This window comes from Hyla sarda, unplaced genomic scaffold, assembly GCF_029499605.1.
Source record: "Hyla sarda isolate aHylSar1 unplaced genomic scaffold, aHylSar1.hap1 scaffold_3280, whole genome shotgun sequence".
Taxonomy (NCBI): Eukaryota; Metazoa; Chordata; class Amphibia; order Anura; family Hylidae; genus Hyla; species Hyla sarda.
The window spans coordinates 1-13380 of NW_026610022.1; the positions used below are offsets into that span (position 1 = coordinate 1).

The window sequence follows — 13380 nt, forward strand, 5'->3', positions numbered from 1 at the left end:
ATCCATTGCACTAATGGATTGGTCATCAGCTGGCTGTCTATGTCCCGCATCAATATAGACCAAAGTACAGAGGGTTAGGCTATGCTATTGTGCACCTACCTGATGCATCAGAAGGTGCGAGGCCCTTGCTAAATTCTGTGCACAGACTTTGAGATCTATACTTTAGACTGTATCTAAACCTGCTCCAACATGGACTGACATTCTGGCCTACTTTCAGCCGATGCGACTTGTCTGTCGCTGAACAGTCGCTTTTTATGTATTCAGCACCTATGTATAATGTTGTAAAAATGCTCTAGAAGCTAAAGTCGCAGAAATGTCACACATATTTGGCCTGCAACTTTCTGTGCGACAAATTCAGACAGGAAAAATCAGTATAAATCCTTAGAAAATTATCCCCCAGTGTCTCCATCTGCTGGCGGTATTGAATAAGCATTGCTGCACTGATGGGGTATGCATTAGACGAAAAAAAAGAAGAAAAAGAAGAATAATACGCCCAGAAAAGAGGCGAAAAGGAGAAAAACGTAAAAAAACGTGAAAAAAAAGTAAGAGGAAGAGAAGGGAAAAAAAGGTGGAAATGGGTTTAAAAGTGATTTCGGCGGAGAAATATATATATATATATATATATATATATATATATATATATATATACGCGCACACACACACATATATATAAACGTATTCTCCGTTGAGATATTGCAGCCGCTGCTGTGTCCAGGCCCAGGAGCCTTAGCACTGTGCTGTGATGTCACTCAATACCACTGACATCACTAGGTGTAAACAACATCTCTCCTTTGCTGTGTATGTGACTATGGAGCTGTTTGGTGATGTCGTCTATTATGGCCTTCATAGAAGCAACAGGAGATTGTTGCATCCATCTAGAACCCTCAGAACTACAGTGCTATGATGTCACTCACTTCCACAGGCCTTGCAGAGTGTAAACAACAACAACCCAGCTTTGTTGTGTATGTAACCATAGGGATTTGTGATGTCACCTAGAACCTTCACAGCAGCGACAGCTTTATGAGGAGCATCAGCACTGCTCTGCCTGAGCAGAACCATCACCGCCATAGGTTGTCAAATAACCCGGGTTTAACCCACACAGGTAAGTCCAATGGGGTGCAGGCATGTCCTCTATGCTTACAGCTTCCCGTGGGTGTTGGTTTGATACCGTTTGGGGACAGCCAAGGAGGCATCTGCAGGCAACAAAGGTAGGTGTGTGCTTGTGTGTGTGTTTCCTATGCAGATCCTAAGCCCAGTGTCACATGCAAGTAGGAGGAGTAAGAAGGGTTCCTGGCAAATCCGGGTTATGGATTGCATTTAAAAAGGCCCCGTGGGAGTGCAATGGGCCCCTGTCTTGCTGCTTAGCAATAATGGTATGGGTTTAGGTTCTGCTGTGTGTACTGGTGGTTGACTGCCCCCCAGCCCAGAGTGTGCATGGAAAATTGTCTGGCAGCCTCCCTGACAGCAAGCAGTGATAGTGCCCATGAAGGGCACCTTGTTGGGCCCACCCCTTTCACGGTTATCGCTTCTCGGCCTTTTGGCTAAGATCAAGTGTAGTATCTGTTCTTATCAGTTTAATATCTGATACGTCCCCTATCTGGGGACCATATATTAAATGGATTTTTGAGAACGGGGGCCGATTTCGAAGCTTGCTTCCGTCGCCCTATGCATTGACCCGATATGGCAGTATCTTCGGGTACAGTGCACCACCCCCTTACAGGGTTAAAAAGAAAGATTCCTACTTTCATTGCTACCTGCTTGCTGGCTAGCCAGCTAGCCAGCCCTGTGGGCCTTGCTGCTGCTGCAGCCAAAAAACAAAAGGTGGTGCTGCTGCTGCTTCTGCTGCTTCTGCTTCTGCTTGTGTCTGGCCGCTGTTGGAGCGTCCAGGCACAGGACTTCTGCTGCTGCTGACTAAATGGCCTCCTTAATTGGATCATTTGAGTAGCCAGCACACCTGTGCAGGTAGGGCATGACATGATAGGCAGCTGCCTTGATAGCGGGTGGGTGCTGAATGTTCCTAATTGACAAAATAAGATTAATGCTTATGAAGAAATATAAAATCTCATCCCTTCCCCAATATCGCGCCACACCCCTACCCCTTAATTCCCTGGTTGAACTTGATGGACATATGTCTTTTTTCGACCGTACTAACTATGTAACTATGTAACATAACATGGGGGGGGGGGGGGGTCTCCTGGCTGTTCACACAGGTGTGTCATTGCTGTACATTGACCATGCATTGCTTCTGTGGTATTGCAAAGGCAAAGACAAATGCTTCCAGCCATCCATTGCACTAATGGATTGGTCATCAGCTGGCTGTCTATGTCCCGCATCAATATAGACCAAAGTACAGAGGGTTAGGCTATGCTATTGTGCACCTACCTGATGCATCAGAAGGTGCGAGGCCCTTGCTAAATTCTGTGCACAGACTTTGAGATCTATACTTTAGACTGTATCTAAACCTGCTCCAACATGGACTGACATTCTGGCCTACTTTCAGCCGATGCGACTTGTCTGTCGCTGAACAGTCGCTTTTTATGTATTCAGCACCTATGTATAATGTTGTAAAAATGCTCTAGAAGCTAAAGTCGCAGAAATGTCACACATATTTGGCCTGCAACTTTCTGTGCGACAAATTCAGACAGGAAAAATCAGTATAAATCCTTAGAAAATTATCCCCCAGTGTCTCCATCTGCTGGCGGTATTGAATAAGCATTGCTGCACTGATGGGGTATGCATTAGACGAAAAAAAAGAAGAAAAAGAAGAATAATACGCCCAGAAAAGAGGCGAAAAGGAGAAAAACGTAAAAAAACGTGAAAAAAAAGTAAGAGGAAGAGAAGGGAAAAAAAGGTGGAAATGGGTTTAAAAGTGATTTCGGCGGAGAAATATATATATATATATATATATATATATATATATATATATATATACGCGCACACACACACATATATATAAACGTATTCTCCGTTGAGATATTGCAGCCGCTGCTGTGTCCAGGCCCAGGAGCCTTAGCACTGTGCTGTGATGTCACTCAATACCACTGACATCACTAGGTGTAAACAACATCTCTCCTTTGCTGTGTATGTGACTATGGAGCTGTTTGGTGATGTCGTCTATTATGGCCTTCATAGAAGCAACAGGAGATTGTTGCATCCATCTAGAACCCTCAGAACTACAGTGCTATGATGTCACTCACTTCCACAGGCCTTGCAGAGTGTAAACAACAACAACCCAGCTTTGTTGTGTATGTAACCATAGGGATTTGTGATGTCACCTAGAACCTTCACAGCAGCGACAGCTTTATGAGGAGCATCAGCACTGCTCTGCCTGAGCAGAACCATCACCGCCATAGGTTGTCACATAACCCGGGTTTAACCCACACAGGTAAGTCCAATGGGGTGCAGGCATGTCCTCTATGCTTACAGCTTCCCGTGGGTGTTGGTTTGATACCGTTTGGGGACAGCCAAGGAGGCATCTGCAGGCAACAAAGGTAGGTGTGTGCTTGTGTGTGTGTTTCCTATGCAGATCCTAAGCCCAGTGTCACATGCAAGTAGGAGGAGTAAGAAGGGTTCCTGGCAAATCCGGGTTATGGATTGCATTTAAAAAGGCCCCGTGGGAGTGCAATGGGCCCCTGTCTTGCTGCTTAGCAATAATGGTATGGGTTTAGGTTCTGCTGTGTGTACTGGTGGTTGACTGCCCCCCAGCCCAGAGTGTGCATGGAAAATTGTCTGGCAGCCTCCCTGACAGCAAGCAGTGATAGTGCCCATGAAGGGCACCTTGTTGGGCCCGCCCCTTTCACGGTTATCGCTTCTCGGCCTTTTGGCTAAGATCAAGTGTAGTTCTGCTCACTTGGTCTGGCCAGAGGGTGTCTGGGGTACCCGGCTCCTTTGCCTGGGGGGATCGTCCTTCTTAACGGAGGGACTTCACCCCCCTGCTGCTATCAGGGAGCCGGCTTAGTCCCCAGACAACGGGAGGCGATCCCCACCTACCTACTTCGGTGGGGGAGGTGTCTGGACATCATGGACATGGAGGAAGATTGCGGTTTTTCTTCGGAAGGCGTGCCGCCTTTTGCGAGACTTCGGAATGGAGTTCGTATTTCCCTGCTCGATGTCCGGAAGAAGGAAAGAGGCCTTGTCTTTGTCGTGGAAGAAGTGCTGTTTAAGTTGCTGGAAGTCAAGAGGGAGCAAATCCTATCCATGCTTGAGTTTCCCAGAAGTGGATACTACGACGTGGTGCTGGCTTCTGAAGAGGACTATGAGTCATTTTGGAACATATTGCAGCAAAAGAAGGTATGTCCGGTTTTGGAAGGGGTGGAGATAGTTCCACATTTCCCACGTAGAGAACGATTGGTGACTATAAGGATGTATAGCCCATATACTTCGGAGGAGGATATCGTTACCTTTTTGTCTCGATTCTGTGACAGTGTTCTGCCTAAAGGCAAGGTATTTAATCAATATGGACTATGGACCACCAAGTGGAGGTTCCATGTGAAATTTAAAATGGCAGATGGCAAGTTAGTGATCCCCCCAGGACGGTTTAAAATTGGTTCTGTGAACGGGGATCTGTATTTTTCTGGCATGCAAGATTTTTGCCGCAAATGTAAACAGTACGGTCACAGAAAGGAGGATTGCACGTTTTTGTGGTGTTTCAAGTGTCAAGAGGAGGGTCACGACGTGGAAAATTGTCAAAAGAAAAGGAAATGCCATCTGTGTGGTGAGGAGGGCCATCTGCTTGGCTCGTGTCCTAAGAAAAAGTCTGAGAAAAATTCAGAGAAAAAGGAAGCTGTAAAAAGAAGCAGAGAGGAACCAGCTGAAGTGAAAGAACCAGAAGTGGAGCAGGTTCCAACTAGAAGACCTACAGAGCAGAAGAAGAAGAGAGAGGAGGAAGTGTATGTGCCAGTGCAGTATTTTGGTGTGCTTGGTGGTTTGTTGGAAAATTTGTCGGAAGCAGAAAGAAAAACGTTTGACAAAGATATGATGGATCTAAAGATAGGCTTGAAGAACCGGGAGGAAGAAGCTCGGGATAAAGTCTATTTTTCTTTCAAGGCAGACATGAACCGTTTTGTTGAAACGTATAAAATTCCAGGCTGGTTAGCGTCTCAAGTTAAGAAAGATATAGCAAATGGCAATATCAGTCGAGGACTGATAGACTTTCTAATGGTGTTTGCATGGAGGAAGGGGATGACCTTCTAATTTGGTTTTGCTTAATTAGAAAGTAATGTTTGGTTTTGCTATTTTATGTTGTTTCTTATTTTGTTTTTAAATGTTCTATTTTGTTTCATTAGTGTTTAAGAAAAGAAATAAAAACATGTTACCTGATGATGAACACAAAATTGAGTTCCAAATAAGATCTTGGAACTCTGAGTGAGTTCTGAGGGCTAACTTAAAAAATCTGTTCTTATCAGTTTAATATCTGATACGTCCCCTATCTGGGGACCATATATTAAATGGATTTTTGAGAACGGGGGCCGATTTCGAAGCTTGCTTCCGTCGCCCTATGCATTGACCCGATATGGCAGTATCTTCGGGTACAGTGCACCACCCCCTTACAGGGTTAAAAAGAAAGATTCCTACTTTCATTGCTACCTGCTTGCTGGCTAGCCAGCTAGCCAGCCCTGTGGGCCTTGCTGCTGCTGCAGCCAAAAAACAAAAGGTGGTGCTGCTGCTGCTTCTGCTGCTTCTGCTTCTGCTTGTGTCTGGCCGCTGTTGGAGCGTCCAGGCACAGGACTTCTGCTGCTGCTGACTAAATGGCCTCCTTAATTGGATCATTTGAGTAGCCAGCACACCTGTGCAGGTAGGGCATGACATGATAGGCAGCTGCCTTGATAGCGGGTGGGTGCTGAATGTTCCTAATTGACAAAATAAGATTAATGCTTATGAAGAAATATAAAATCTCATCCCTTCCCCAATATCGCGCCACACCCCTACCCCTTAATTCCCTGGTTGAACTTGATGGACATATGTCTTTTTTCGACCGTACTAACTATGTAACTATGTAACATAACATGGGGGGGGGGGGTCTCCTGGCTGTTCACACAGGTGTGTCATTGCTGTACATTGACCATGCATTGCTTCTGTGGTATTGCAAAGGCAAAGACAAATGCTTCCAGCCATCCATTGCACTAATGGATTGGTCATCAGCTGGCTGTCTATGTCCCGCATCAATATAGACCAAAGTACAGAGGGTTAGGCTATGCTATTGTGCACCTACCTGATGCATCAGAAGGTGCGAGGCCCTTGCTAAATTCTGTGCACAGACTTTGAGATCTATACTTTAGACTGTATCTAAACCTGCTCCAACATGGACTGACATTCTGGCCTACTTTCAGCCGATGCGACTTGTCTGTCGCTGAACAGTCGCTTTTTATGTATTCAGCACCTATGTATAATGTTGTAAAAATGCTCTAGAAGCTAAAGTCGCAGAAATGTCACACATATTTGGCCTGCAACTTTCTGTGCGACAAATTCAGACAGGAAAAATCAGTATAAATCCTTAGAAAATTATCCCCCAGTGTCTCCATCTGCTGGCGGTATTGAATAAGCATTGCTGCACTGATGGGGTATGCATTAGACGAAAAAAAAGAAGAAAAAGAAGAATAATACGCCCAGAAAAGAGGCGAAAAGGAGAAAAACGTAAAAAAACGTGAAAAAAAAGTAAGAGGAAGAGAAGGGAAAAAAAGGTGGAAATGGGTTTAAAAGTGATTTCGGCGGAGAAATATATATATATATATATATATATATATATATATATATATATATATACGCGCACACACACACATATATATAAACGTATTCTCCGTTGAGATATTGCAGCCGCTGCTGTGTCCAGGCCCAGGAGCCTTAGCACTGTGCTGTGATGTCACTCAATACCACTGACATCACTAGGTGTAAACAACATCTCTCCTTTGCTGTGTATGTGACTATGGAGCTGTTTGGTGATGTCGTCTATTATGGCCTTCATAGAAGCAACAGGAGATTGTTGCATCCATCTAGAACCCTCAGAACTACAGTGCTATGATGTCACTCACTTCCACAGGCCTTGCAGAGTGTAAACAACAACAACCCAGCTTTGTTGTGTATGTAACCATAGGGATTTGTGATGTCACCTAGAACCTTCACAGCAGCGACAGCTTTATGAGGAGCATCAGCACTGCTCTGCCTGAGCAGAACCATCACCGCCATAGGTTGTCAAATAACCCGGGTTTAACCCACACAGGTAAGTCCAATGGGGTGCAGGCATGTCCTCTATGCTTACAGCTTCCCGTGGGTGTTGGTTTGATACCGTTTGGGGACAGCCAAGGAGGCATCTGCAGGCAACAAAGGTAGGTGTGTGCTTGTGTGTGTGTTTCCTATGCAGATCCTAAGCCCAGTGTCACATGCAAGTAGGAGGAGTAAGAAGGGTTCCTGGCAAATCCGGGTTATGGATTGCATTTAAAAAGGCCCCGTGGGAGTGCAATGGGCCCCTGTCTTGCTGCTTAGCAATAATGGTATGGGTTTAGGTTCTGCTGTGTGTACTGGTGGTTGACTGCCCCCCAGCCCAGAGTGTGCATGGAAAATTGTCTGGCAGCCTCCCTGAGAGCAAGCAGTGATAGTGCCCATGAAGGGCACCTTGTTGGGACCGCCCCTTTCACGGTTATCGCTTCTCGGCCTTTTGGCTAAGATCAAGTGTAGTATCTGTTCTTATCAGTTTAATATCTGATACGTCCCCTATCTGGGGACCATATATTAAATGGATTTTTGAGAACGGGGGCCGATTTCGAAGCTTGCTTCCGTCGCCCTATGCATTGACCCGATATGGCAGTATCTTCGGGTACAGTGCACCACCCCCTTACAGGGTTAAAAAGAAAGATTCCTACTTTCATTGCTACCTGCTTGCTGGCTAGCCAGCTAGCCAGCCCTGTGGGCCTTGCTGCTGCTGCAGCCAAAAAACAAAAGGTGGTGCTGCTGCTGCTTCTGCTGCTTCTGCTTCTGCTTGTGTCTGGCCGCTGTTGGAGCGTCCAGGCACAGGACTTCTGCTGCTGCTGACTAAATGGCCTCCTTAATTGGATCATTTGAGTAGCCAGCACACCTGTGCAGGTAGGGCATGACATGATAGGCAGCTGCCTTGATAGCGGGTGGGTGCTGAATGTTCCTAATTGACAAAATAAGATTAATGCTTATGAAGAAATATAAAATCTCATCCCTTCCCCAATATCGCGCCACACCCCTACCCCTTAATTCCCTGGTTGAACTTGATGGACATATGTCTTTTTTCGACCGTACTAACTATGTAACTATGTAACATAACATGGGGGGGGGGTCTCCTGGCTGTTCACACAGGTGTGTCATTGCTGTACATTGACCATGCATTGCTTCTGTGGTATTGCAAAGGCAAAGACAAATGCTTCCAGCCATCCATTGCACTAATGGATTGGTCATCAGCTGGCTGTCTATGTCCCGCATCAATATAGACCAAAGTACAGAGGGTTAGGCTATGCTATTGTGCACCTACCTGATGCATCAGAAGGTGCGAGGCCCTTGCTAAATTCTGTGCACAGACTTTGAGATCTATACTTTAGACTGTATCTAAACCTGCTCCAACATGGACTGACATTCTGGCCTACTTTCAGCCGATGCGACTTGTCTGTCGCTGAACAGTCGCTTTTTATGTATTCAGCACCTATGTATAATGTTGTAAAAATGCTCTAGAAGCTAAAGTCGCAGAAATGTCACACATATTTGGCCTGCAACTTTCTGTGCGACAAATTCAGACAGGAAAAATCAGTATAAATCCTTAGAAAATTATCCCCCAGTGTCTCCATCTGCTGGCGGTATTGAATAAGCATTGCTGCACTGATGGGGTATGCATTAGACGAAAAAAAGAAGAAAAAGAAGAATAATACGCCCAGAAAAGAGGCGAAAAGGAGAAAAACGTAAAAAAACGTGAAAAAAAAGTAAGAGGAAGAGAAGGGAAAAAAAGGTGGAAATGGGTTTAAAAGTGATTTCGGCGGAGAAATATATATATATATATATATATATATATATATATATATATATATATATATATACGCGCACACACACACATATATATAAACGTATTCTCCGTTGAGATATTGCAGCCGCTGCTGTGTCCAGGCCCAGGAGCCTTAGCACTGTGCTGTGATGTCACTCAATACCACTGACATCACTAGGTGTAAACAACATCTCTCCTTTGCTGTGTATGTGACTATGGAGCTGTTTGGTGATGTCGTCTATTATGGCCTTCATAGAAGCAACAGGAGATTGTTGCATCCATCTAGAACCCTCAGAACTACAGTGCTATGATGTCACTCACTTCCACAGGCCTTGCAGAGTGTAAACAACAACAACCCAGCTTTGTTGTGTATGTAACCATAGGGATTTGTGATGTCACCTAGAACCTTCACAGCAGCGACAGCTTTATGAGGAGCATCAGCACTGCTCTGCCTGAGCAGAACCATCACCGCCATAGGTTGTCAAATAACCCGGGTTTAACCCACACAGGTAAGTCCAATGGGGTGCAGGCATGTCCTCTATGCTTACAGCTTCCCGTGGGTGTTGGTTTGATACCGTTTGGGGACAGCCAAGGAGGCATCTGCAGGCAACAAAGGTAGGTGTGTGCTTGTGTGTGTGTTTCCTATGCAGATCCTAAGCCCAGTGTCACATGCAAGTAGGAGGAGTAAGAAGGGTTCCTGGCAAATCCGGGTTATGGATTGCATTTAAAAAGGCCCCGTGGGAGTGCAATGGGCCCCTGTCTTGCTGCTTAGCAATAATGGTATGGGTTTAGGTTCTGCTGTGTGTACTGGTGGTTGACTGCCCCCCAGCCCAGAGTGTGCATGGAAAATTGTCTGGCAGCCTCCCTGACAGCAAGCAGTGATAGTGCCCATGAAGGGCACCTTGTTGGGCCCGCCCCTTTCACGGTTATCGCTTCTCGGCCTTTTGGCTAAGATCAAGTGTAGTATCTGTTCTTATCAGTTTAATATCTGATACGTCCCCTATCTGGGGACCATATATTAAATGGATTTTTGAGAACGGGGGCCGATTTCGAAGCTTGCTTCCGTCGCCCTATGCATTGACCCGATATGGCAGTATCTTCGGGTACAGTGCACCACCCCCTTACAGGGTTAAAAAGAAAGATTCCTACTTTCATTGCTACCTGCTTGCTGGCTAGCCAGCTAGCCAGCCCTGTGGGCCTTGCTGCTGCTGCAGCCAAAAAACAAAAGGTGGTGCTGCTGCTGCTTCTGCTGCTTCTGCTTCTGCTTGTGTCTGGCCGCTGTTGGAGCGTCCAGGCACAGGACTTCTGCTGCTGCTGACTAAATGGCCTCCTTAATTGGATCATTTGAGTAGCCAGCACACCTGTGCAGGTAGGGCATGACATGATAGGCAGCTGCCTTGATAGCGGGTGGGTGCTGAATGTTCCTAATTGACAAAATAAGATTAATGCTTATGAAGAAATATAAAATCTCATCCCTTCCCCAATATCGCGCCACACCCCTACCCCTTAATTCCCTGGTTGAACTTGATGGACATATGTCTTTTTTCGACCGTACTAACTATGTAACTATGTAACATAACATGGGGGGGGGGGGGGGTCTCCTGGCTGTTCACACAGGTGTGTCATTGCTGTACATTGACCATGCATTGCTTCTGTGGTATTGCAAAGGCAAAGACAAATGCTTCCAGCCATCCATTGCACTAATGGATTGGTCATCAGCTGGCTGTCTATGTCCCGCATCAATATAGACCAAAGTACAGAGGGTTAGGCTATGCTATTGTGCACCTACTTGATGCATCAGAAGGTGCGAGGCCCTTGCTAAATTCTGTGCACAGACTTTGAGATCTATACTTTAGACTGTATCTAAACCTGCTCCAACATGGACTGACATTCTGGCCTACTTTCAGCCGATGCGACTTGTCTGTCGCTGAACAGTCGCTTTTTATGTATTCAGCACCTATGTATAATGTTGTAAAAATGCTCTAGAAGCTAAAGTCGCAGAAATGTCACACATATTTGGCCTGCAACTTTCTGTGCGACAAATTCAGACAGGAAAAATCAGTATAAATCCTTAGAAAATTATCCCCCAGTGTCTCCATCTGCTGGCGGTATTGAATAAGCATTGCTGCACTGATGGGGTATGCATTAGACGAAAAAAAAGAAGAAAAAGAAGAATAATACGCCCAGAAAAGAGGCGAAAAGGAGAAAAACGTAAAAAAACGTGAAAAAAAAGTAAGAGGAAGAGAAGGGAAAAAAAGGTGGAAATGGGTTTAAAAGTGATTTCGGCGGAGAAATATATATATATATATATATATATATATATATATATATATATATACGCGCACACACACACATATATATAAACGTATTCTCCGTTGAGATATTGCAGCCGCTGCTGTGTCCAGGCCCAGGAGCCTTAGCACTGTGCTGTGATGTCACTCAATACCACTGACATCACTAGGTGTAAACAACATCTCTCCTTTGCTGTGTATGTGACTATGGAGCTGTTTGGTGATGTCGTCTATTATGGCCTTCATAGAAGCAACAGGAGATTGTTGCATCCATCTAGAACCCTCAGAACTACAGTGCTATGATGTCACTCACTTCCACAGGCCTTGCAGAGTGTAAACAACAACAACCCAGCTTTGTTGTGTATGTAACCATAGGGATTTGTGATGTCACCTAGAACCTTCACAGCAGCGACAGCTTTATGAGGAGCATCAGCACTGCTCTGCCTGAGCAGAACCATCACCGCCATAGGTTGTCAAATAACCCGGGTTTAACCCACACAGGTAAGTCCAATGGGGTGCAGGCATGTCCTCTATGCTTACAGCTTCCCGTGGGTGTTGGTTTGATACCGTTTGGGGACAGCCAAGGAGGCATCTGCAGGCAACAAAGGTAGGTGTGTGCTTGTGTGTGTGTTTCCTATGCAGATCCTAAGCCCAGTGTCACATGCAAGTAGGAGGAGTAAGAAGGGTTCCTGGCAAATCCGGGTTATGGATTGCATTTAAAAAGGCCCCGTGGGAGTGCAATGGGCCCCTGTCTTGCTGCTTAGCAATAATGGTATGGGTTTAGGTTCTGCTGTGTGTACTGGTGGTTGACTGCCCCCCAGCCCAGAGTGTGCATGGAAAATTGTCTGGCAGCCTCCCTGACAGCAAGCAGTGATAGTGCCCATGAAGGGCACCTTGTTGGGCCCACCCCTTTCACGGTTATCGCTTCTCGGCCTTTTGGCTAAGATCAAGTGTAGTATCTGTTCTTATCAGTTTAATATCTGATACGTCCCCTATCTGGGGACCATATATTAAATGGATTTTTGAGAACGGGGGCCGATTTCGAAGCTTGCTTCCGTCGCCCTATGCATTGACCCGATATGGCAGTATCTTCGGGTACAGTGCACCACCCCCTTACAGGGTTAAAAAGAAAGATTCCTACTTTCATTGCTACCTGCTTGCTGGCTAGCCAGCTAGCCAGCCCTGTGGGCCTTGCTGCTGCTGCAGCCAAAAAACAAAAGGTGGTGCTGCTGCTGCTTCTGCTGCTTCTGCTTCTGCTTGTGTCTGGCCGCTGTTGGAGCGTCCAGGCACAGGACTTCTGCTGCTGCTGACTAAATGGCCTCCTTAATTGGATCATTTGAGTAGCCAGCACACCTGTGCAGGTAGGGCATGACATGATAGGCAGCTGCCTTGATAGCGGGTGGGTGCTGAATGTTCCTAATTGACAAAATAAGATTAATGCTTATGAAGAAATATAAAATCTCATCCCTTCCCCAATATCGCGCCACACCCCTACCCCTTAATTCCCTGGTTGAACTTGATGGACATATGTCTTTTTTCGACCGTACTAACTATGTAACTATGTAACATAACATGGGGGGGGGGGGGGGTCTCCTGGCTGTTCACACAGGTGTGTCATTGCTGTACATTGACCATGCATTGCTTCTGTGGTATTGCAAAGGCAAAGACAAATGCTTCCAGCCATCCATTGCACTAATGGATTGGTCATCAGCTGGCTGTCTATGTCCCGCATCAATATAGACCAAAGTACAGAGGGTTAGGCTATGCTATTGTGCACCTACCTGATGCATCAGAAGGTGCGAGGCCCTTGCTAAATTCTGTGCACAGACTTTGAGATCTATACTTTAGACTGTATCTAAACCTGCTCCAACATGGACTGACATTCTGGCCTACTTTCAGCCGATGCGACTTGTCTGTCGCTGAACAGTCGCTTTTTATGTATTCAGCACCTATGTATAATGTTGTAAAAATGCTCTAGAAGCTAAAGTCGCAGAAATGTCACACATATTTGGCCTGCAACTTTCTGTGCGACAAATTCAGACAGGAAAAATCAGTATAAATCCTTAGAAAATTATCCCCCAGTGTCTCCATCTGCTG

The 13380-nt window shown here is 45.7% G+C and overlaps 5 non-coding genes across 5 annotated transcripts; all 5 read left to right on the forward strand.

Moving 5' to 3' along the window:
• The first annotated feature begins 1521 nt into the window (after window positions 1–1521).
• On the forward strand, window positions 1522–1712 carry LOC130329975 (U2 spliceosomal RNA). Its single transcript, XR_008873423.1, has one exon. It is a non-coding gene; the product is annotated as a U2 spliceosomal RNA (small nuclear RNA).
• A 3644-nt stretch (window positions 1713–5356) lies between these two features.
• On the forward strand, window positions 5357–5544 carry LOC130329976 (U2 spliceosomal RNA). The gene has a single exon (XR_008873424.1). It is a non-coding gene; the product is annotated as a U2 spliceosomal RNA (small nuclear RNA).
• A 2091-nt stretch (window positions 5545–7635) lies between these two features.
• Window positions 7636–7826, forward strand: LOC130329978 (U2 spliceosomal RNA). The gene has a single exon (XR_008873426.1). It is a non-coding gene; the product is annotated as a U2 spliceosomal RNA (small nuclear RNA).
• A 2094-nt stretch (window positions 7827–9920) lies between these two features.
• Window positions 9921–10111, forward strand: LOC130329979 (U2 spliceosomal RNA). Its single transcript, XR_008873427.1, has one exon. It is a non-coding gene; the product is annotated as a U2 spliceosomal RNA (small nuclear RNA).
• A 2092-nt stretch (window positions 10112–12203) lies between these two features.
• Window positions 12204–12394, forward strand: LOC130329980 (U2 spliceosomal RNA). The gene has a single exon (XR_008873428.1). It is a non-coding gene; the product is annotated as a U2 spliceosomal RNA (small nuclear RNA).
• Window positions 12395–13380: the final 986 nt, after the last annotated feature.